Below are 26,009 nucleotides of genomic sequence, written 5' to 3'. Positions count from 1 at the left end.
TTGTCTCTGCCTCTCAATGCTGAGGTGACACACATACCACATCCCTCACTCACCTCCATAAAGACAGAGTCCTAACTCTTCCCGTTATGTATTGAATACTTGTTTCATTTTTTAAAATAGTTTTCTTTTTGAAAAAAAGAAAGCATACTGATTTTTCTGTAATGGTCTTATTTGGTGGTTTTGTTGGGTCGAAAATTCCTACTATGTGCAAGACACGAAGGAAAACACACCTAACTCCAGCACTCGAGAGCCAGAGGCAAATGGATCAGAGCTTCGATGCCACCCTGGGCTATGTGAGACTTGTTTTAAAACATAAAACAAGATTTGAAATGTCTAATACAAATACAGACACTCTAATCCTCGATTTCTAGTGTAATTCTAGTCTGTATCTACATCAATAGCCAAACATGAGTGTTGGATATTCATATGGTGTGTGCTGCAGGGCAGAGACAGCTATTTATTGGTTCATGGTCTTAGATAGGAGCTCACCAAAGCCATGAAGTTTCCTTGAAAGTAGCAAGAAGGGGCTAGAGAGATGGCTCAGCAGTTAAGAGGACTGACTGCTCTTCCAAAGGTCCTGAGTTCAAATCCCAGCAACCACATGGTGACTCACAACCATCCGTAAAGAGATCTGACGCCCTCTTCTGGTGTGTCTGAAGACAGCTACAGTGTGCTTACATATAGTAATATATAGCAAGTGGGGCCAACCAGAGCAGAGTGAGCAGAGGTCCTGAATTCAAATTCCCAACAGCCACAGCTTACAACCATTAGTACAGCTACAGTGTACTCATACACATAAAATAAGAAATAAATAAATTTAAAACACACACACACACACACAAGAAAGTAGCAAGAAAGTAGTACTGGTAAGGACGCCATGCTGATGACCTGCCTCATAAGGTCCCATAACACTGGGAGAGTCTGGTGTGTGGCAGTGTGTTATGCTAGGATGTATGTATTGGCTTTAGCCATGGCGTTGACCCACAACTCCTTATCCAAGGCCTACTGTAGAAACTTTAATGCTCTTCTGCCTTTAGCTGGCCATAAAGAGATTCTCTGACCTTCCCTGGCAGATAGTAGGTTCTATCCTTCTTTCCAGAAGAGTCTTCCCCTAAGGAAGGAATGCCACACGGAGCAGCCAAGCGTCCTGCCGGAGCCATTGCTTCCATACCACTTACTCACCAAGTCTCCCGTAACTCAAAGGACAGCTCAGATGACCTGCACAGATAAATGGATGGGAAGTCTTCTGTCCTTGCCCGATACCTCAGTCTCTACATCTCTTCTGCAGCCTTTATGATATGTTTTACAATAAACCAGGAAAGTCCTTTGTCTGCCCCCTATAATCTGATAGGACAAATTCATCAAACACAGTCAACTGTTGGACTATGGGAGCCCTGATTTATAAGAAGTGCAGAGAAAAACTCAGGCAGGCCTGGGGGCCTACAGCTGTAATCATAGCAGGGAGAGGCAGAGGTAGGAAGTTGTAGGAATCCTGCCGGGCCAACTAGTTCCAGGAACAACACCTTGTCTCAAAACAAAACAATACAAGAGGAGAGAAACCAGGAACTTGTGGAAGATTTGCAGGGGTGGGGAGCAGCCTTATGGGGTTGTGTCCCATCATCCACAAGATTGATCAGACTCTAATTCCAGACAGGTAGATAGAACTTGCCCATCTGACTTAGGCAGTACAGCCTCCAGCCAGCGTCTGCTGCTGTGGAATTCACGGCTTGCTTGGTGAGGGGTTGGGGGGTATCACACCCACTTCTGGAGTCTGTGCTGACTGTAAGAACACAAGGAAAGTACAGCCTTGTGACTGACACAAACCTCTGTGGTCTCGATGCTTTATCATCTCCCATCAACAGAGGAGTGGAAACAGAGATGCTTCACGTGAGTACATATGCACAATCCTTTATGGGTTTGTCTCTACAACATTTGAGCTATAACAGAATACAACTCACTATAGTCCTCACCAGGGTTCCCCATGGAGAGATGGCTCAGCGGTTAAGAGCACTGACTGCTCTTCCAAAGGTCCTGAGTTCAAATCCCAGAAACCACATGATGGCTCACAACGATCTGACGCCCTCTTCTGGTGTGTCCGAAGACAGCTACAGTGTACTTACAAATAATAAATAAATGCATTTAAAAAAAAAAAGAAATATTCTATGACCTGAAAACACGGGTAAACAGTTTCATTCCAGAGAGAGAGTGAGAGTGAGAGGAGAGGAGAGGAGAGGAGAGGAGAACACTGCCAAGTGGAAATAAACCTTTCTCCCATTAAACATGTGAAAACTTCTGATTCTAAAAATATGATGTGCTGGAAATTCAGTCCTCCCTCTTCAAATACTGGATGATTCTGCACAAACCAAACCATCCTTTTAAATGAAGTACTGCACTGTCAGAAAGTTAAGAAAATCATCAGGTTAGAAAAAATCAGGACAGTGTTAACATACGGCTTTAATCCCAGCACTCAGGAGGCAGAGACAGGAAGACTGTGGACTACAGAACAAGTTCCAGGGCAGTCAGGGATGTACAGAGAAACCATGTCTCAAAAACCAAACCAAACCAGAAAAAAAACAAAAAAAAAAAAAAAACCAAAACAACAACAACAACAAAAACAATCAAAGCATTGGAGCAGCTGCCAGGGCTGCAGGGTCAGGGGTCACGTCAGCGTCTAGGTGAGGGAAAGGCTGAAAAGGGAGCCACATTTAAAAGCCATAGTTCAGTCATCAAGACCCAGGTCAGTGAGAGACCCTGTCTTCAGGGACAGGCAGCTCCCAACCAGGCTTGTTCTCTACCTCCACATACATGTCCATCATACACATGAACACACCCACACACGTGTACCTACATATACAAACATATTATATACCTTAACACAAATACATATGTGGATAACAAATGAATGCATGAAATAGATTATGCCTTACAAGCAGGAAAAAAATAAAAATAGCAAGAGTGAGCCTGGGATGTAGTCGAATGGTAGGGCACTTGCGTAGCATAAACAGAAGGCTCTGAGTCCGACTTCTGGCACCAAAACACCAAAAATATTAGCAGACAAGCTGGATGTGGTGGGACAGGCCTTCAATCACAGAATTTAGGGGGTAGAAGCAGGGGATTGTGAGTTCAAGGCCTCTATTTCAGGAACCACCCCCAAATTACTATTATATTTATATATAAATACATAAATATATAAATATATTTTATAAAATATTAAAATATAAATTTTTATTAAAATTTTTACATATTATATATATACATACACACACACACATATATATATACATATATATATGTATATATATATATATGTATATATATATGTGTGTGTGTATATATATATATATATATATATATAAAACACTAGGGTTGTTCCCTAGAAATAATGGTGAGAAGAGACAGACCCATGTCCCTAAGAACTGAAGGTGAGCCTCAACTCATCCCCAGCTCCAAGTATGTTAGGGAAACCTGCTTCCAGCCCCTCTGTCTTCTAGAAGCAAGTCTCTAGAGACAGGGCATCAGCCAGAGCCTTGGCTTTTATACTGGTACTGTTTCACAAACAAAAAAAGAAAATAAATACTAGAGACTCCTTGGCTGGAAAGCATGTGAAAACAGGAACAGGGCCAAATGGCATTCAGAGAAGCTACTCTCAGATGTGTACTCTGGCAGAACAATAAATAATACATTTAATAAATTAAAAGGTTTTGAACATTCTCATAATGAGACTATCAAAAGAATCAAATGGAAATTCAACAACTGAAAAATACGATCAACTTCAATTAACCTAGAGAATGCACTGCAAAGCAAATCAGACTTAGCTAAAGAAATGAAGTCAGGATAAAATATCCAAACCGAAGAATGGAGAATACAGGAGAAAGCAGGGCAGAAGCATGGGCGTGCCAAGAGATGCGCGTGTACAGGCAGGCATACCCAGAAGAGGAGCAGGAGCAACTGTGGGCAGACAGGGAACGCACAGAGGGGGGAGGGGTAACTTCCAAGCCTGACCCAGAGCTGCTCCTGTGTTTGATTGGGTTCCTGAGGGGCTATTTGAAGGATTTATTGTAAGGAGGATGAACATGCACACGTGCACATGCAGAGGTCAACCTCCACTTTGGTTTTGGAGACAACATCTCTCCCTGGGACCTGGGACTCGCCGATTAACCAGGCTGCCTTAGCCAGCAGGCCCCAAGGTTTGTCCTGTCTCCACCTACCCAGTTCTGGGGTTTGGTTGTAAACAAGGTCCTGGGAATTGAACTTGGGGTCTTATGTTTTCAATGCAGGTACTTCCGGAATTGAGCCATCTCTCCATCTCTTTTTAAAGACTTTTGTTTAAAGTCCAGCTAGCCTGGCACACTAAACATGGAAAAACAAAAAACTGTCTCAAACAAGGTAGAAGGCAAGACCTGACACTTGAGGTTGTCTTCTGACTTCCACACATGCGCTGTAAGCACATGAATACACATATACACACACACACACAGGCATGCACACACACATACACAAAAGTACATTACACACATATATCACATACACTGACATGTAAAGACTTTGGGCTTTTTAAATTTTTTAAATTAATTAATTAAACTTCTATAGTTGGGAGGTGGCTCCTTTGGTAAAAGGACCTGAATCTAATCCCCAGCAGACATGTAAGACTGTGGGACATGATGGGGTGCACTTGACATCCCAGCACTAGAGCTGGAGAGAGAGGATCCCTGGGGCTCACTGGGCAGCTTGGGAGCCACAGGCCAATGAGGGGCCATCTCACATAAGGTGGATGGTGTTTCTCACGGAGGTACCTCAGGTTGTCCTCTGGCCTACACACACACACACACACACTTTTTTAAAAGCTATGCCTAAATTTTCATTCTAAGAAAGGAGAGTCCCTTTCCAAATGGAGATGTAGAAAGCATTAACTGCCACCAAATCAAAGGCTCTCATTCACATGACACTTGCCCAGAAAAGAGAACTGATTAGAATACTTAGCCACCAACAGAAATATGATTAGCCAGTGCTTCAGACAAAGTTACAATCCTTCTTGATTAATAATACTATGGAAAAAATAAAACTTTTGAATTCAGGAGTCTCAGTCTTAAATGACAAAGGACCAAGAGAGGGGCACTTAGGTGCCAGCATTGTCAAGGTCTCTGCTGGTCTAGTTAGTTCTCTGATATCTACTACACTTGAGAGGTGGGCTTTTCTCAATGAAGAACAACCCTTCATCTTAAAAAAAAAAAAAAAAGAAAGAAAAAAAAAAAACCCTCATGGCTGAAGAGTGAATGGGAGGTGTCTTGTTCCCTTGACCAGACTACTTTGAGACTTGAAAAACAATTCTGCTGAAAACCCTGGGCTTAAAAGACTGCATTTAGCTGGGTACTGACTGTAGAGAACACCCATGGTTGTGGTTATTAGAGAGTTTGAGGCAGGAGAACCCACTGAGTGCAGGGGTCCAGGGCTATAGTATACTATGTTGACTGGTGTCCACAAAGTATTTGTCATCCTTATGGTGACCTCTCAGGAGTCAGGGACTATGGTGCTATCCATTCTGATCAGTAGTGGGACGATGTCTATGAACAACCACTGGAGCCTGGGCAATACAACCAGATCTTGTCATTAAAGACAATAATAATAATTAGTAGTAGCCATTGTCACTGTCATTGCATATGGTGTGCAACTTATGATATCGTTAATGCGTCTCACCACTGCATTCACTTTGAGCAGCTATTTTTGGCTCAAGATTTCTAAGAAGCAAGCCCAAAGTTGAGAGCAATCAAGAGCTAGCACATAACATTTCTGTATATGCCCATGTAAGGAGCAGACCTCCATCTGCCACTAAAATGTTCTACCCTACCTTGCAATAGCTAGAATAAAGACACAAGGTCACTCCTGGCCGTAGGACAGAGTGACAAAAAAAAAACCCTGCAGTGTAGGATGACTTTCTAATCTACATACGACTGCTCTCAACAACTATCCGCTCCTCAGTATGAATGTCTACAGGAAATCGGGGAAACTGTTGGCCTTCCTGCTTGGAATGAGAGTGGTGTGAATGGCCAACAGAAACAAGCAGGAACAACTGAGGTTTTCTATGACATCAAGTATCTCCTGGAATGTGACATGAATATGTTTTTGTCTCACTGATGAGTCTAAAAGCAGGAGCCCTGAGATTCCCATTAGTGAGCTAAATGAAGGGGAACAGGAATAAAAGCCCTGATTCCTGGAGGAGGAGGAGGAGGAGGAGGAGGAGGAGGAGGAGGAGGAGGGGGAGGAGCGAGAAAGGATGCTGCCCTCCTCAGGGACAGCCAGGAGCCCTGAAGAGCCTAGGAAGCCCCAGGGACACAAGACCTGAGAAAATGGCTAAGCCACACTCTTGCCCAGACCTGTACGTCTTAGGCCATGAGTTAGAGAAGAGGACTTTGGGGATGAGAGCGTGGACCCAGACCTTCATGGAGGACTTGTGAAAGGAGGACAAAGAGCTGAGAGTGGAGCACACACGGGGAGGAAATCTTACAGAAGCCTCTAGGCAACTAGTCCTCATCTGTATGGTATTGCTGACAGGAATGGAGACCTTCAGAGCATCTAGGGTAACCATAGAAACTCCAAACCTAAAATTTACCCAACTTCTAACCGGATTAACTCAAACCCCCACAGTGAAAGCCTAGCAGAAGGAAAGATGCCCCCGTGCAGACATTAAAGCTGATGTCACCAGCATCGACCGATTTTTTAAAAGTCAGAAAACAAAGTTGATCATCAGGAGATTCAGATGTGGCTCAGATATTGGGGTGATTTGACAGTAATTTTAAATAATTACAGTTAACATGCTAAATGCATTCATGGAAAATGCAAGATCCCACATGTTGTTTCAGCAGAGAGTCAGAAGCCACATGAAGGTGACTAAGAGAAAAGAAAGAAACAGAGTAACAGAGGTAAAGGGTGTCTCTGGACAGCTCTCAGGGAGACACGGGGCAGTGAGGAAGGAGTCGGAATCCTTAAAGATGGCTTTGGCTGACTGAAATCACCCAAAAAAACTGAGCAGAAGGGCCAAGAATGGAGCATCAGAGATCTCCAGTAGCAACGTCAAGAAACTAACAGGTGGAAACGTGGGAGCTGAGAGAGACAGGATGGAAGTGTCATAATTAATGTAACAACAGTGAGTTGGGATGTAGCATATGAGAGATGAATTAAAAAAGAGCTATGAACTAGGTCAAGGTCATGTGGGTTTCAAAATGGTGCAATTCTTACGGGACCCGGTTACTTCCTGAGAGATGATAGTTACAAAAGAGCAAGCCTACCATCTCCTTCTTACCTACCATCTCCTTCTCACCTACCACCTCCTTCTTGCCTCCCATCTTGCAAGTGATGGGAGCAAAGGGCCCTCATCCAAGAATGCAAAACAGTGACTTTCAGCCTCCAAAACTGAGAGCTGAACGAATCTCTTTCCTTACCTCCCCGAGGATCTAATGGGTAGGGTTAATGGCTTTTCTTTATAAAGCCCCCAATCTCAGGTATTTTGTTATAGCAAAGGAAACAAGTACAAAACTGTCTGGGGTAAACATGAAAGTAAGTTAAAGGAACTAAGTTAATATCTGAAAAGCAGATGACAGGACAAAGAATCAGGCAAGGAAGCACAAACACCATGGAAAGCTGACTGCAATGGTTCAAGAAAATACAGGAATCCTGAGCAGTGACACCTCTCTCAGCAGAGCGTGGGCTGTGGGAACGAGGAGAGCACAGAAGACGTTAGGACAGTGGGAAGACTAATACCATAGTTACCGCCACACTCAATGTGCTCTTGTCCAAGCCCATGGAACAGAAGCCACCAAGAGTGAACCCCACCTTGAACTGAGGATGACGAATGATGTGTTTCAGTGTGGTTTACCCACTGTGTTCACTGGCATGGGAGGAGGAGGCAGCTGTGTGGCAGGAGGGTCATGGGAGATCACTGTACCTCCATTTTATTGTCAACCAACACCCTTCTCCAATAAGAATAAATAAAGATATTAGACAACATAATTTGGATATTAAATACTAATTTCTTTATATATATATATATATATATATATATATATATATATAAAGTAAGTATTAAGAGCCAAAAAGAAAAGTAGGCAAATTCATAGCTACCATTGGAGACAAGGAAAGAGAGAAAGCAGTACTGTTACAGCAGCTGTTGGTCGGCTGTATTAGCCAACTTGTTCCACTTGACCATTCATAGGCCACTCCTCCATCAGGAGAGACCACACACTCTTCCCAAGTGCATGTATAGATGAGTCACAAAGATGGAGCGTACTCTGGCCATGAAATAAAGATATCATCCAGGCATCCTCTTATATTAAAACCAAATTAAGATAGAAATGTACAACAGAAAAAATAATTGGGAAATATCCAAATATCTAGACATTAATTAATATAGATCTTAAAAATCCAGAATGAAATTACAGTTATCATGGGAAATTACAACTATTTTGTTGAGACAAAGTCTCACTCTATCCCAAACTAGACTGGGACTCACTATATAGCTATTTACATAGCTTAGGCTAGCCAGACTGGAAATTAGAACACTTCTAATTTGACTAAAATGAAACAACACATAAAATAATTGGTTTCAACTAAAGCAGAGTTGAAAGGGCAGTTTATAGTCTTACATGTGCACGGTGAGAAAGAAGAAAAATTATTAAATTATTTTGGCTCTTCTGGGAGGTGGGGGGAGGGGGGACCAGGAGTTCAAGGCCAGCCTTGGCTACATAACAAGTGCAAGGCCAGCTTAGACTGTATGACGCCCTGTCTAAAACAAGCAAGAAAGCAAAAGTCCAACAAACAAACTCCTGAATGTGATAAACAAAGTACGGCAGGCCCATTGTGGGCTGCGGAGCACACTCATCCCTGAGTTCAATCCCCAGCATCAAGACAGCTTATCAACCATACGGAAACTATAAACAAAGGAGTTATGTCGAATTTCAGTACACAACATTATAAAATCTACACGTCTCACAACACCACATAACACCCTACACATATGTATCTTTGTGTGGGAGAGGTACTGCACTCCTGTGGCTGTGTAGACCCACAGGTATAGAGAAGCAAATGCAGAGGCCAGAGAGGTTATGCGGTTGTCTTCCTCCCCTGCTCTCAGTCTTATCCCTCAGGTACAGTCTTTCACTGAGCCCGAAGCTTGCCAACTGGAGCAAGGCTGACCGGCCAGGGCATTCCCAGGATCTACCTGTCACTGTCCCCCGAGGGGTTAAAGGGTACACAGCCATGCACAGCCTTTACGTGGGTGTTGGGGATTCAAAGTCAAGTTCTCACGTTTGTATAGCAAGCTCTCTCACCCACTGAGCCATCTCCCCAGCCTTGATTTTTATGCTTTTATGTGTTAATTAGAAAATAAATTGACCTGGAGAGGCACAGACAGGAACACTGCAAGTTTGGGAGCAGCCTGAGCTACACAGCAAAACCCTGTCTCAAAAACCTCAAGGCTGGCCTGCACGGCAGTGGCCATGTGTCCCTAGCATTCCAGGCTCTATCCCAACACTGCGAAATAAATAAACAAGCAAACAAACAGAGAAATTGTAGCTTACAAAAAGAGAAGTCAAAGTCACCAAAGGAGCCAAAACCATTCTGAAAAATTACAAAATTCAGTTATACACACTCTGATCTTTCAAATGCCAGGTGTACAGGAATGCACCACCATTCCCGTGCTGGGGCTCAAACCCAATGCTTCCTGTACGCTAGACAAGAATTTGTCAACTAAGCTACACCCCTGCCTCAGAATATGTTCTTTTAGGCCAGTGAGGTTTTTTTAGTGTATAATTTACATGTTTTATGTGTGTAACTGTACACCATGCGAGGCCAGAAGATGGTGGATCTGGACTTACAGGGGGGTGTAAGTTACCCAACCTGGGTGCTGGGAGCTAAACTCAATTCTCTGTGAGAGCGAGAAGTACTTTTAACCACTGTGCCATCTCTCTGGTCCCAGAGCCTGTGAGTTTTATAATTCCCTTGTGTGTGTAGATGCAGGAGCAGATCAGGGTCGGCTCTTGTGGGTCCAGAAGCCAAGTCAAATGTCATTCCTCAGGTACAATGCGCCTTGGGTTTGCTTGTTTGTTTGTTTGTTTGTTTGTTTTTTCCAGACAGGGTCTGTTTGGCCTAGAGCTTGCCAAGTAGACTGGCCGGGCTGGCTACAGTAGAGCCCCAGGGATCTACTTGTCTGCACCTCGAAGCCATGGCCAGAACTTTTTGTGTGGATTCTAGTGATCAGACTGAGAACCTTACGTGTATGAGTGCGGCTAGCTATCTGCTGACTGGGACCATCTTCCCGGAACTATAGCTCACTTTAAAAAAATAAAACAAAAACATGTTCATTCTTAGTTTATGTGTCTGGATGTTTTGCCTGCATGCATGCTTCATGTCCACAGAAGCCAAAAGAGAGTATTACATCCCCTGATACAGGAGCTACAGACAGCTGTGAGCGAGCACATAGATGCTGAGATCAAATCCAGGTCCTCTGAAAGAGCAGCCCGAGCTCTTAACCACTGAGCCATCTTCCCAGATTCCTGTACCTCATTTTTGAGACCTCCTACTTGAAATTGTAGGCCCCCCCACCTGCCTACTTCTCTCCCTCCCCTTTTCTTCATTCCAGGGTCTCACTATGTAGCCCATGCTAGCATGGATTCATAATTATCCTCTAGAGGATGATTCATTTCTGTTCTTAAGTATGGACTGGTGCTTAGGCACAACTTGCCCCAACTGAATAAGGGGATTTGCCAGGAAGCCCTCCCCTAGAAGATGCACCCGACTGACCCTGAGCACAGCCGCGCTCACACCTCCGCAGTACTGAGGGCCGTGGAAGACAAGAGATACACAGTTCACAGAGAGCCAGACAGAGGGCCACATTAAGGAGTCTGCCCTGTGTCCTACCAACAGGAAAAAATGATGGGAGAATTTCAAATGATGGAGAACCAATCCGAATAACCACCCAGAAATCTAAACCAATGGCAGAAGAGACAATCGAGAGGTGGATCTAAAATGAACTCAGGAAGTCGGGTGGATGGTGGGGGGTCTGGAACCGAGGGTATGCGCCAGGCATCTGGCTCGGTGGGTTGGCAGAGAGTGGCTTGGCAGAGCTCTCGGGGCTAAGGATACAAATGACGGCCTTGGAGTGGGTGGGCGTTGGGATAAGCTTTCAGTGCTTACACTGTAAACGCAGTAACCGAGTCTGCGGCAGGAGAGCCAGGCAACAAGATAAACCAGGACAGGTTTGAGCACTGTCCGAAGGGAAGTTCTGGAACCCTCCCAACCTCTGAGGCAGGCAAGATTTTCAGTGACTTGCCAGTGTGAAGGTTTCCTTGGCAGCTTCCATCACCTAGGAAGCCATTACGTACCAGCACAAGCCATTTAGCAGCCTACACTTAGGATAACAACCAAGCAGTCGCCTCACTCTTCGCCATATTCTCCAAGACATTACAGGCTTCGTCTGCTTGGCCTTGTCTGGGCCTGTGGCTACGAAAGGCTCACACCACATGGGAACCTCCAGTCGAGCAGTCCATTTCATTCTGGTCAACCACAGGGCAGGTAACAAGGATCACTCCTCTCTAAAGCAGTGGGTAACGGGTTTTGTTTTCTAATACCTGAAGAATGTGTCTTCCCACTGCCTTCATATTCAGATATCAAAGGTCAAATACCAGTCATGGCACTCAAATGTGAAAAGGCAGAGAAATGCTGGCCTATGTTGTTATCACTAATATTTCTAAGCATTTTGAAGGTTACCCAGTACATGGCAAGCACCTTATATACCATCTCATTTAATCCTCAGAGAAAGGCGGGGGAGATGTCTTTGTCGGTACAGTGCCCGACGCACTAGCATGAGACCTGAGTATATATACCCAGCACCCACATAAAAGCCAAGTGTAGTCACAAGCATCTGTAACCCCAGGCCAGGGCTGTGGAGCAGCAGGGACAGGCAGCTCCTAGAACTCACCAGCCAGCCAGTGAAGTCCACGTCCAGTGAGAGACCCAGTCTCAACAACTAAGAGGGACACAGTGTCACCTCTGGCTGTCTCTCACACATGCAGGCAAAGCTCACCCACATATGCACAAACATACATACACACACGTGCACAACACAGACAGACACACAAAAATAAATAAGCAGATGTCAGAGTAACCTCGTTACAGTTTGGATTTGAAATGACCTCTATCGGAGCATGCGAGGGTGCCTTAGTCCCCAGCCTATGACACTTCTGGGAGATGGAGCCCTTAGGAGGTAGACCCTAGAGAAAGGTCACTGCTCTCCCCTGCCCCCAGTGGGAGGGGCATCATTTTAAAGGGAACTGTATGATAGGTCCATTCCAATTCCTCTTTTTTTCCTGGCTACTGTGTGTTCCCTCATCACTGGCCCAAGAGACCAGTGACGGACATAATATACTCAGTCTTGTTTTCCCCACATTTTATAAACAAGAACATCTGTGAACTCACGGAGCTAAGTAAGAAACAGTGTTAGGACGCAAAGCCAGGTCTGTCCAGCCCACAGGCTCTGAACAAACAGGACAACTTACCCTGGGTTCCCATCCATGAAGCCAGCTCTTAGTGACTCAGACGTCACTCATGATTGCCAGAGACACCTGTGTGGGAAGCCTCTTTTAAAAACCAAGTGTGTTTGTATCACTTCAAAAGCAGTATGTGTTCACTACAAAGAATTTAGGCAAGTGTCACTCAAATCCTCTCAAAGAAAAAAAATTTCAAAAAAAAAAAAAAGTGGCATTTTGTGGGGCAGGGGGAGGTGACAGATCAGCACACACACAAGCCTGTGTTTGAGATGGGACTTTCCTGTCACTGCAACCTGAACATTCACTGTGCGAGCTCACAGCGTTTGATTTTAGTTAGGAAAAAGAATGAATGAGACTCTCCTTGTATCATCCTGGTGGGAGCCAATTAGTATCAACTTAATCTCTCTCAATCTCTCTCTTCCCCTCCCTTTCCTCCCTCTCTCTCTCCCTATCCCTCTCTCCACCCTTTCCCTCTCCTCCCTTCTCTCCCTCTGTCTCTGTCTCTCTACGTACATCTGTATCTGTCTCTCTGCCTCCCTCCCCTCTCTGTCTCCCTCCCTCCTTCTCTCTGTCTCCCTCCCTGCCTCTCTGTTCTTCCCTCTCTTCTCCCCACCCCCACCCCATTCTGTTTGTTGAGCCAGACTCTTGCTATGGAATATGGCTGGCCTAGAACCTGCTATGTCACCCAGGCAAGCCTTAAACTCATGTCAACCCTCTTACCTCCTCGGCGCTGGAGTGCAGGAGGGCACAACCACATCCAGCTAGTAAATCTGTCCTATAAGAACTTTCTTCCAGCCTCCAACAGGCCGGAGACATTTTACCATCCCTCCTCTGAGTCAGGTGTTACACTGACCTCATGCTCCATTGTTTCCCAAAGGAGCTACAGAGGTGAGGGTCATCGTGACCCTGCTAACTCCTCCTCCGCCGGCTCCTTAAACAGGGACAGGTGGCTCCTGTCTTTTAGTGTGAGGCACAGACATGGAGATTAATTAAGTCCATGCTTATCATGTCACACCTGGGAAACAGAACAAAATCTATCAAACCAAGCACTGACGAGGATGTGGGTAGATTTCCTCGCTATGGCTGGAAAAATATGTCGAATGACACGTTTTAGACAGTATGACAGCATGAGACGACATAAGACACCATGAGCTGGATACACAGAGGTCCTCCAAGCCAGATATGTTAGCACGGAGCATGCAAGCAGAAACAGTCACGTGCCCACCAGGAGGCCACGCACAGCTGTGTGGGACACTGTTGTATCTAAAGGCAAACAAGTAAGAAAACCTAACACCCATCAAACCGGGATTACATAATCTATAACACTGTCACGTTAAGTGACTTTCAAATGATCAAAAGGGTGTTTATGTGCCAGTAAGAACAGACTATGAAAAGCATACAGCCTAAGTAAAAGAAGCAAAGTTCAAAAACTATATGCAGCGTGTCACATTTAAATTAAACTTAAATATGTACGAGTATTTAGGTAGAGACAAGGGCACCCATCAAGTTTGTACTGATGGCTGCCTTCAAGGAGGAGGGAGGGGGGACAATCCTGAGGAGGGTCTACCGAGCACTTCTGCTAAGAAATAAAGGAGTCAGACTATGGTGGTGCACATGGCTTTAATCCTAGCACTCAGGAGGCAGAGGCAGGTGGATCTCTGAGCTGGAGGCCAGCCTGGTCTTAGGGCTTCCTGGAGTTCCAGGACAGCCAGGATTACATGGAAGAAAGAAATATATGGAAATGCATGAGCTAAGAATAACACTGGCCTGTCATATCAAGGTGAGAGTGAACATACTTTACTGTTCTTAATTTCTCACATTTCATGAAAGGATGGTTTTTAGGGACTATTAGCAAACTTCTTAAACCACATCCTTTTCATATCAAATTGATATTTTTTTCTGGTTTAGCTATGGCTTCAGAAAGGATCCAAGAGGAGGTTTGCAGTGCCTTGCCTGAGTTTATAGAGATTTCCTCTGCCCTTCTGTGCTAGCCTCTTACAGCACTGTTAGCCTAGAAAGGGCACAAACTGGTATGTCAGAGCAGAACACCAAAAGACATAAGACGCATGTGTTCACATATTCTACAGAATGGTTACCAGGGTGAGCTGGGAATACCCGCAGGACAGCCCTGCCCTTCCCCCCGCTCTCAGGATCACTACTGCCAACACTGCCAGGTGCATTTTTCTAAGCCTTATCATTTGTCCCATGTGTTGCAAGTAAAAAATCCAGGAACCTGTAGGTCACTGACCAGTGGAACTCCCGTTCCAGCCCTGGCACCACGGAGGCTGCAGCAAGAGGACCACAAGTTCAAGGCCTGCCTGGGCTGCACAGCAAGACCTTGTCCTATAAAACAAAGCAGGAGTGTAACAGAGAGTCAGAGAAGGGCCTGGAATGTGCTCTCTGGGTTTTCTATGTCAGTCCAGATGAAGCGACTTCCTTCTCGAGAACTGTAAAACACACTGCTACATTAAGATCCCCAGATTTCTATTCTCTGAAACACCCACCACCTCCACCCCTATCCCCATTCCTACCTCCCACCTCCATCCCCCTCCCCCCCACATACCACCCAGCTTGGTTTTTATGTTTTAGGTTCATTTGGGGTTTTTTTTGTTTTGTTTTGTTTTGTTTTTTTGTTTTTTGGTGGGGGAGAGGAGTATTTGTTTGTTTGCTGTTGGGTTGTTGGTTTTTTGAGACAAGCTTGCCTGGAACTCTCTGTGATTCAGGCTGCCCTGGAGCTGCCATCATCCTCCTCTCTAGGCTACAGATACAACCGTGAGCGGTCACACTAGCTCTACTCACCTCTTAAAAATTACAGTGTGTGTGCATGTGTGCGCATGTGTGCGCATGTGAATACACCATAGTGTGCAGGTGAAGAAGCAGAGGACAGACAGCTTTGAGGAGTCAGTTCTCTCCTTCCTCCATGCAGGTCCCAGGAATGAAACCCCGGTTGTCAGGCTCCGTGACAGTGACTATTCTCACGGAGTGATCTCCTTTTGAAAAACACTTAGGCTGTTTTTTTAGTTTTCAACATTACAAATGTTGATACACTTTTGTATCTACAGTGATAAACACTAGAATGTAAACTTTTATGCAAGCAGGGACTGCTTCTAAAGGGCCCAACCCTAGGCATGAAATTGCAGAGTATACTCACTTAGAACAAGCAAGATGACATGCCAAAGAAAGTATGCTGAAGTCTTATCTTACCCTAGGTACCTATAAATGTAACCCTATTTAGACACAAGGCTTCTATGAATGGGACCAAGTTAAGATGGGGTCTTCTGCAGGCCTATGGGACCCTGGGTTAGCGTGGACTCTGATCCACTGTCTTATGTCTTCATACAAGGAAGGAAGGGGAGAGACATGCAGGGTGCCAGGAGCAGGACATGTGAAGAAAGAGGCACAGATTGGAGCAGGACAGCTGTCTGCCTGTGGACACCAAGGCTGACTCCAGGGAAGAAGGTGGGAGAGGGCAGGTGTGGTGCTGGTCACAGCCTGTAGAGGGAGCAGCTGCTGGTGCCAACAGGGCCCTTTCAGGATTGGGAAAAAAAAAAAAATTTCCAATGTTTTAAATCACAAGTTTGTGGTGATTTGTTATGGTGGCCCTAAGGCACTGATATAGGCAAATCCACTAAAGTTCTCGAGCCTGGTACGTCACTACCAAGAAAACGGGGCATACCCTCTCCAAGGCTGCTTTAACAATCTTTGAATTTTACCAGTTTGATAGAGAGAAATGCTCAGTCTTTCACGGACTTGAGTTCTTGTATAGTGTGTGTAAATCAGTTACCATAGCATCTGGTCTTCTCGACAACCGCACTCCTAATATCTTTTGTGATTCGTAGCAGTTCTTTATGCATTAGCTTTCTGTTTGTTTGGTTTTTGAGACAAGGTCTCTCTGTGTACCCCTGGCTATCCTGGAGCTTGCTATGTAGACTAGGCTAGCCTTGAACTCACAAAGATCTTCCTGCTTTTGCCTCTCAAGTGCTAGGAGTAAAGGCATGCATCGACACATGGTGCCTGGCTGCACCACCTTTTTGGAAATGTGTTCTAGCTGTCCTCCTGTCTGTCAAAAAATCAGTCTCTCCCTCTCCAAGGAGAGCTGGGCATGCTGTAACCCTCAGCTCCTGGAGAGCTCTCTCCCTCCCCCTACAACTGCAGCACCCTCTGCCACTGCTCAGACGCAATACAACCTTGACTTATCTGTGGTGTGGTGTGGTGTGATGTGTGTGGAGTGTGTATGTTGGGGGGGGGGGGTCTCTGTGTGTCTCTGTGTGTGTGTTTATGTCTGTATCTGGGATTGTGGAGTGTCCTGCAGAGACCAGAAGAGGGCATCACATCCCCTGGAGCTCCTTGTAAGCTGCCTTGTGTGGGTGCTAGGACCTGATCTGGGGTCCTTTGCAAGAGTAGCAAGTGTTTTTAGCCTCCTAACCATGTCTCCACTCCCATAACTTTACTCTTATTGATGCCTTATGACTTCTAGGACATGTTTAAGGACATTGCCCCTCCCCCCAAAAATAAATCCCATAAGAGCAAGAACCCCACCTCGTTCCCTGGGATCTGAAGGGAACTGTTAGAACTGAAGGTCTGTTTATCATCTCTTCACGACCCTGCTGTGTCCTGTAAGACCTAATATTACACCGCTCCTGTCCTGTAGAACTGAAGGTTCTCTCTCCTTTAGGACGCCTGGCGCTACCTGTGGTGTAAGGCTAGAGCTCTCCTAATGTTCTGGGAATTGACAGCCCTTTCTTTCAGGGCCTTTATCACACAGCCTCTCTCTCCTGAAGCTCTCCACTTCAAGGACAGATCCTGACTGCCTATGCCCATGAACTTACCCTAAGAAAGCTCACCTACAGGGCAATTTCATACCCTCTTCCCTTCTGGGAAAAGGCACAACTAAAACCCCTGGTATCGTGAGCCGAACTAAGCCCTCCTTCTCCACTGACAGTGTCAAGCACGCTGTCCCCATGACAGAAGCCCACGTATGTGTGCCTTCTACACATACCTGAAATTATTGAGCATGCGTATGAAGGGAATTATGTTTTATAAGAAAGTATTGTCAAATTTTCCATTTGTGCCATCATGTCCATACTCAAGAAGTTTGGGGTTTTAGAATACCCTGGATTTTAGATTTTCAGATTAGTTACGTCCAACCTGTACCAACAACAACTGTTTATGTAGAAAGACAAAATAATTTCTTTATCAGCCTTTCTCAAACATTCTAAGGTTGGACAATGGCCACAATTTAAAGGATTCCGACTTTTAAACATCCCAACTATTGCGAAGTTTAGCGGGATAAAGGACAAATAAACACAAGTTTCACGGCAGGGAGCAGCTTGAACAGAGCCAGAAAAACTCAGCTAGGAGCCCCAGAATTCCACAGCCACTCCCCACCCCGCTGACCTGCTGTGAGCTCAGGCCAGTCACTCGACCTCAGAAACATAAGACACAGCAGCTTCAGCCCTGAGCCCAAACACCCCAGAGTGCAAGGTTTCCTGGGGCTGGGCTAGGGTAAAGAGTTCCTAGGAACCCCTCTGGAGTGGACAAACTGGGAGGTTAGGTTTCATTTTCTCCCTTAAGAAAGAAAAGAACCCTGAGCAAGCCTTGGGATAGCTCCCCTGGGCCTTAGGGAGGACAGTTCAGCCCTTGAGAAAGAGTCAGAGAAAACAAATGACAGGCGCAGGTCACACTGGGGCTCAGCAGATCACACTGGGGCTCAGCCGCCCTCGCCCAGGCAGGCGGCGCACACACTCCTACTTGCCAATGGCTTTGGGGCAGCTCTTCTCAGGAGAGGCCTGGCACTAGCCCATAAGGAGCTTACCAGAATATTGGCAGCTATGATCTACCTGCCTCCTGAACTCAAGACCTCAAAGGCTTCCAGCTGTCCTACTAGCAGAGGCAACAAGAAATTCTTAAACAAGCACTGAAAGGCACAAGAGGTAAAGGAAAATGTTGACAAATTTAGCCATATTGGAAATAATAATTTATAGGTTAAAAAAAATAAAAATAATAAATAAATAAATAAAAGACACCAAGAACACAGCAGGGCACCCTTAAGACACAGGAGTTAGTATGTACAATTTACATGCATTTAGTACAAATCATTAAAGACGAGTTAAAAGATTTTGCTTAAAAGAACAAAACAGGTTCTGAGCCATAGGCAGAGAAGAATTTAAAAAGCAACTCGAATAGTCAGGCTTTCAGATAAAGGAAGCACAGGTTACTACGAACCCTCAGCAGAGCGGCCAGGGTTTACGTCTCTCATGTAGTTCTGGTGAGAAAATGAACTGGTATGCTCCAGAAATGTGTGTGTGTGTGTGTGTGTGTGTGTGTGTGTGTGTAAGTTGTTCTCGGGTGTACTTAATTATTCATACAAATATAAACATTTATACATATGTGTATAAATGTGTGAATGCTCACTAAAGTGTTCTTATTTATTATTTAAAGATAATATTTTATTAATTTTTTTTGAGAATTTCATAATGGGTTTTTTTTTTTAAAGGCAGGGTCTCATGTAGCCCTATGTGGCCTGAACTTCTGATCCTCCTGCCTGCCCTATCTCTTGATTACAGTCAGGTACCACCATACCTGGCTTTTTGGCATTCTTTATAATTCAAGTTATAATAAGGTAACAATGCTTAGGGACTGTCAACAGACATTAGCTGCATGTGTAATATTTAAGCATGGCAGTGAACGAAGACAAGTTGCAGAATAACACAGGAGGAGAACATTCATATAAAATTCAGTACAAAACTGTGGCTGCGGCTGCATTTACCTGTAATGAAAATCAACACTGGGATTGGAAGTACATGTCAGTGTACAGCTCTCATGAGCAAGCATGAACTGAACCTCGTGTGTGTGTGTGTGTGTGTGTGTGTGCGCGCGCGCGCGTGCGCGCGCGCGTGCGTGCGTGTAAGCAGCCACTGTGGCTCATGTCCGCAATCCCAGCACTTAAGTGGCTGAACGGTGTGGACTAAGTTCAAACCGAGCACGGGCTTCATAGTGAGTTTCAGGACTGCCTGAGAGAAAGACCCTGTCTCAAAAACAAAAACAAAAGCAAAAGCAAACCAAACAACGACAACAAAATGACGGGTTTCACATTTGGCTAAGGCCGTCTAGCTGCTGCTGTCTGAGCTCACAAATCAAGCCACTCGGAGCTGCTGCTCTCTGGCTGGTTGAAAAGCTGGCCTTGTGTGACTCTGCGAGCGAGCGCTCCCCTAGCAGCTGCTAGCCCAGCATCTCCTGATAAGCAGACCCAAAAAAGTCTTAAGTGTGTGTGTGTGTGTGTGTGTGTGTGTGTGTGTGTGTGTGTGTGTTACCTGTAAGCAAATATACCATGTGTGGAAGTTAGAGGACGATTTGTGGCAGCCTGTTCTCTCTATAATCCTAGGGTCCAACTGGCAGTCAGGCTTGGCAGCAAACAAATGTCCTTACCTGCTGAGCCTTCTCAGCAGCCAGCGTTGCTTTTTTTGTTTTGCTTTGTTTAGTTTTTAAACCTGATGTTCCTCCCATTATGTTATTCTATACAGTTTTGCATGTCTAGATTCTTTCATTAAAATGCTACCAGCCTCATCTAAAAACACCTGGAGCAAAGACATCACCGCCTTGGCCGGTACACTAAAACATGCAAACTACTTGAATTTCACAAAAGAAGCTAAACTGCTGAAGTTTTCCAGTTTTGCAATCAGTGGGCTTCTCCCAATCCCACATCTACTCAGAACTTACTTTTCATGTTGAAACCACGCCTCAGCTATTCAGCCATCTTTGGTATGAACCCATGACCCCTGGTTAGATTCACATCCTTAGCCATCCACGGAATATACCAGAAGCTGTTGAGCAAGGCTTCTTTCTAGAAGTGCCTCCTTCTTTCCTGTACCTCACTGCCCAGATTCTACTGTGCTGGGTGAGAAGCTAGTTATGAGAAACTTGGATGTGAAAGCAGAACACGAAGAGAGCTGACATCAAATTCCACCATGGACAACCCTGGTATTGTAATCCATGTCTACAGCTCACCCTAGTCCACAGTATCTACTAGAAATACAATAGCCTATTTTCTGGAGCTTTTGGAAGCCTCAGAAATCCTAATGCATAAAGGGCATTTCCTTCAGGAAATGAAGTACCGTATCAGGTAGGAAAAAAAAAAAAACAAACTTAAATTTAGGAGCTTTCTGTTCAATATCTCCATCCACACCATTCAAATCCAAGCCCAATAGTGATTTATAAACACAACTTTAATCTTCCTTATGTGCACCTGTAGACAAACAAGCAATATTTCACACCTCCAGTCCTACAGTCAAGCTTCTAAGGTGACCAGGCAGCCTTCTAGAAGGTCAAGTCTGGGTCAGCATGTAATTTACAGTATGTACCAGTCAAGTGCTTTCAGACAAAAGCAGTCAAACGCCTAATCCGACCTGCCTTGAACAATGAAGAAACAAGTTGGCTCACATCACAGAAAGGTCAGACCTGGGAAAACTTGGGGTTCAAGTCCCATGCCGGCTTCCCTCAAGCACGTTCCTGCCTCACTCACTAAGGCAACCCCCACAGAGGGGTGTGTAGTGGGGAGAGGACACCCTACTAGGATGTCTGTGCCTCCTAGGCCCAAGCAACCCGTGGAATGTGTGGCTTCTGGGCTATCAGGAAGGATGACAAGCTCTATGGAACCTCAGGACTCTGGGGTGGGGTCAGGTGAGGGGAACCTGGGCTGCAAGAGGGAAAGGGAACCAGCTGGCCCCTTGGCATTTGGGGGTGGAGCGGATAGTCTGTCTTCACAACAAGACTGTGCCTCTTCCTGTGCTGGTAAACATGGATGTTTGGGTTTGGGACAGAAAGAAATTTGAGTCAAAATTACGACCTTCAGGCTAGTTCTCCTGTCCCTCCTACTGCCTGAGGTACAGAAACAAATATTCTATTTTCTTCACCATGTGAAGGAAGATCGTGCAGAACTGGTGATACTCGGCCATGGAGTGAGGAGTCAGCTGACAGGGAACACAGGTCAATCCTCAGCATGGCCGGTTGGCACCTGCTTTCTGCTGCCTGAGCCTCTGAACTAGCCCTAGGCTGGAAGCAGTCATAGAGCCCTGGGTATCTCAGAGCCACCTGGAGCCGTGGAGGATGGAATCAAAGCCCACCAGGATGCAAAGATCGAATCTGGATGTCAAAGCCATGGGTTCAGACCTGACCCCTAAACATAGTACCATGGTCCACCAAGAAGCAGAGTGTATCTGGATGTCAGGGCCGTGGCCCAGACCTGCCTCAACTATAGCACCATGGTCTCGGTGACAAAGTAGCAAGCAAGCCACCAGACACTGTGGCTACATGGCTACTAGGAGAAGCTCTGTGAAATAAGGCTGAGACTGGAAGAAGAAAGGCCCAGCAGGGCGGCCTGTGAGGCAGCCGTCTCAAGGTAACTGATATTTCAGTCCTCATTCTATCTCTGTTTATTCAACAAAACAATGACTCCCACGTAGTCCAACATCTTCTCAGGGAAGTACCAAAACCAGGTTCACTGTATGTAAGAAAAAGAGACACTTCTTGCCACTCACTCACCGTGATACTAATGAAAGGCCTTGGTTTCCCCATTTCTTAATCTCTAGGGAAGGGATCCCCTGCCTGTGGCTGGGGAAAGGGTAGACGTCAACAAAAGCAACCAGGAGAATAGCACCATAGATGGTCCTGACAACAGTCTGGTGTGGCAGTTGCTGCCAGACACTGTCCCAGTTAAGGGCTGAGACAGACAATAGAGTTTAGGGAGTTGCTTTTTTATTTTGGTTGTTTTTGTTTTGTTTTTTAAAGACAGTGTTTCAGTCTGTATCCCTGACTAGCTTACCATATGGCCCAGGATGAGTCTGAACCTGATTATCTAACCCCCTACCTCAGCCTCCCAAGTGCTAGGCTTATAGGCACGCACAGCCATGCCTGGCATAACAGAATTGTAAGGAATTGATGGCATGTTTTTTATAATTCCACCTTCTGCCATAACTGTGTCCATTCAAGTACTCACACGGTGACTCGGGGCTCAGCTGAGGATCCAGCAGCGATTACACGGCGCCCACAGTCCCTGCTTTCTTCAGCTGTAGAGGCCACTGTGAATGCCTCTAGGATGGCTAAGTTATGAAGAGTTCACAGTCCACCACTGATTAATTAAAGCAGAGGAGTTGGGAGAGACAAAGTCCTATGCTCCAGGTTTGATCCACCAGCCCGGGAACAATGCATACCATTGATGTTGGAATCCGCATCTGTATAAGTGACTATAACTAGGATTATTTTTACAACTAAAACATCTATCTCAAGGGTTAGCTTGAGGAAAGAAAAGGAATACCAGGAAAACTTAGGAGGAATTAAGTGCTCCCGGCCCTTTTCCTCCGCCAGGACCACCCTTGTCCCCCAACCCTGATGAAGTTTTATTTTTCAGTTCCCAGTGACTCCAGATAAGGCTACTGTTGAGTTCAGACAATGATACCCAAAGTACAGTGCCTTGACATTCTGAGTTCATTCAACTAAATGCATTAAATTAACTAAAGGAACTGAAGAAGGGCTTAGAGCTGCCTCCAATAGGGTTCATGCCAACCTTCCACCAAGTGCAGGGAGATCTCTCTAGAGTTCCCTGTACACATGGCATTGCCACCAGCGGCAAGGAGAAGGCACTCTGTCCTTCAGAGGACCAACATGACAGTCTCTGTGTGTCCCAGGTGTGAGTGACTCACTGATACCAACTGTTATGGCTTCTGGGTGATAGGAAGGCCTCTGCTTGGGACAGGGAATCCGCACAGCACATCTCCACTCCTGGGAGCCATCAATAGAAAGAAGTCTTTTTGGTCCCACCCACCCACAGCTCCAGTCTGTTGGACATCAACTTTCAAATGAAAATAAGCAGCCATCACAGTGCAGAGTCAGCAGATGGAGTCCCCCAGGGGCTAAAGCAACAGGGTGAGTGGCAGGAAGCCCATGAGCCAGGAAAACCAAACAAACGAGGGTGGGCAGCCAGCGTCTCATCAGCCACCCAAACTCCCGTGGCCTCGGCCCAGCTCGGAGGTCTGCCCCAGGTCCCTTATCAATATTAAGCCACTGGAAAGAGTTCCTTGTCTGCCTTTTAAACAGGCAGAGTCCCTGGTGGGTCAGCACAGAACACAGGATCTAGTGAACTCGGCAAACAGCGGCCACACAGCAAGAACCATGAATGAAAACACTTAGGGAAAACACATAGAAGCAAACGTGGCATGAGTTAAACCCCTCCACGTTTATACAGCTCCAACTACGTGTGTCTCCAGACAGAGTGCTTACTTAGCATGCATGAGGCCCTGGGGTCGTACTTCAGCACTGAGAGAGAGAGAGAGAGAGAGAGAGAGAGAGAGAGAGAGAGAGAGAGAGAGAGAGAGAGAGAGAGAGAGAGAGAGCCACTCTTGATGGTGCCCTGTGTGTTCTAGCCTGATGACAAAACCAACTAGCTTGAATTCATTTATTCCACATAGCATAGTTTTATAAAAAGAATATTTTAGATACCTACTTACTTTTACTTTAAGCACTAACTGAACAACCTGCAATTTGTATACCATAATGAGTATGATATAATTAGCACAAAGTCAAAAGTCTCAAGATGGTGATCCTCCAACCTTAGCTTCCCAAGTGCTGGGATTACAGGTGTGTGAGCAAATTTGGCAAGCAAGAATATGAGTGTTGGGTTGAGTGTGGCAGGGCACACCTGTAATATCAGCACCGGGGGTGTACAAACACAAGGGTCAGGAGTTCAAGGTCAGCCTCAGCTTTAACAAGTTTGTCACCTATCTGACCTACAGGAGACTCTGTTGAGAGGAGGCGAGGGGAGGGGAGGACAGGCAGGGTGGGGAGGGAGGGGAGGAGCAATGTTGGGACAGTGTCTTATTTAATCCATTTAGAAAGCAATATGTACAATCCTGGCAAACTTGAAATCAAGCCACACTGACAGACTGCTCCCAAAGAGCAGGGAGGGATGGGGAGGAAAGATGAGTAGTTAAGAGCACGTGCTGTCGCACAGGGTCCAAGTTGGGATCCCTGCACCCACATGGCGGCTCACAGCCGTCTATCACTCCAGAGGATCTGATACCCTCTTCAGGCTTCCTTCAGCAGGAGGCACACACATGGTATGACTACATACATGCAAAGCATGCATACACATATAATAAAAAATAAATAATTTTAAAAGGGGAAGACGAAGATAAAATATTTCCCAATGTGTATCGAGAGCCAGCCAGGCAAGAGCGTTTAAAAGGGAAAATGAAATTCCCTTTTAAACAGTAACTGGCAGCATGGAGGGATGCTGTAGGGAGATAGAGAGGCAGGTGTGATGCTTAAAGCACGGCACTGGTCTGGTCTGGTCTGGTTGTTGTTAAGAATCAGGGGAACTGGGGATCAGACCTGGGGTATCACCACAATAGGCAAACACTCTCCCTCTGAACTGCAGCCCTAAAGCAGGTGCTGAAGGAGCCATAAGAACATTACTTTCCGGGCTGGAGAGATGGCTCAGTGGTTAAGGGCCGTCTGGCTATTCTTCTAGAGGACCTGGGTTTGAACTCCCACCGCCCACATGGCAGCTCACAACTGTGGCTAACTCTAGTTCCAGGGGATCCAATGCCCTCTTCAGGCCTCTATGGGTACTACATTTACATGGTACACATACAGACACAAAGCAAAACAATCATATACATAAAATAAAATTTAATGAAAAAAATCATTGCTTTCTATTCCTTAGTTGATTGAGTTGATGTATTTACAGGCAGACTGCTACAAAGACCCTAGACCCGAGCAAGAACCCAGCGGTTCTCGACCTTCCAAATGCTGCGGCCCTTTAATATCATTCCTAATGTGGTGACTCCCTGAAATCATAAAATTATTTCACGGCTACTTCCTACCTGTAATTTTGCTACTATTATGAATAGTAATATAGACATCTGATATTCAGGATATCTGATATGCAACTCCCAAAGGGTCCTCGACCCCTGGTTGAGAAGTACTGCCGTAGAAGAAACAGAGTCTCTAAGAATGGTGCTGTTTACTGACTACAGAGTTGTCCCTAAAACTATCAATAAGGACCCAGTGTGGTAGCTAGTACAGACAATGCACATGAAACTGGGGGCAAATAAATAAAAATGTAGCAAGGCCTTAAGGGATTAGGAGACAACTGAGTTAGATATGTTTTCCTCTTTCTAGCACTGGGACTTCATTAGGATCCCCAACATTCTTGTTTTCCCTTGCTTGCAAGACAAGGCCTCTACATGTAGCATACACCAACCCCGAAGTCACTGTGTAGTCTAAGCCGATTTGTACTCGTGGTAACCTCCCGGCCTCAGTCTCCCGGTTACAGAAACTACAGCCACCAAGCCTAACCTCTAGGTGGTCTGTATCCTGAAATTCCTTCCAGAAACTGAGTGGTCCAGCCTGTGGAATGTCAGAGTACTGGTTCTGTCCCTGGGCCCAGCCTGAGGCAATGTCCCGCCCCTAGCTTCC

The 26,009-nt window shown here is 45.5% G+C and overlaps 1 protein-coding gene and 1 non-coding gene across 2 annotated transcripts in view; both read right to left on the bottom strand.

The window, feature by feature from the left end:
- The window catches only part of Cryl1 (crystallin lambda 1), a 119,814-nt gene that overhangs the window by 42,088 nt on the left and 51,717 nt on the right, over positions 1-26,009 (bottom strand). The gene's annotated exons all lie outside the window — the stretch shown is intronic.
- LOC127691788 (small nucleolar RNA SNORA26) lies at positions 14,443-14,560 on the bottom strand. The gene has a single exon (XR_007979366.1). It is a non-coding gene; the product is annotated as a small nucleolar RNA SNORA26 (small nucleolar RNA).

Source organism: Apodemus sylvaticus, chromosome 8 (genome assembly GCF_947179515.1).
Source record: "Apodemus sylvaticus chromosome 8, mApoSyl1.1, whole genome shotgun sequence".
NCBI lineage: Eukaryota > Metazoa > Chordata > Mammalia > Rodentia > Muridae > Apodemus > Apodemus sylvaticus.
Note: the sequence above shows the minus strand (reverse complement) of the source record. Positions and strands in the feature narration are given on the sequence as shown.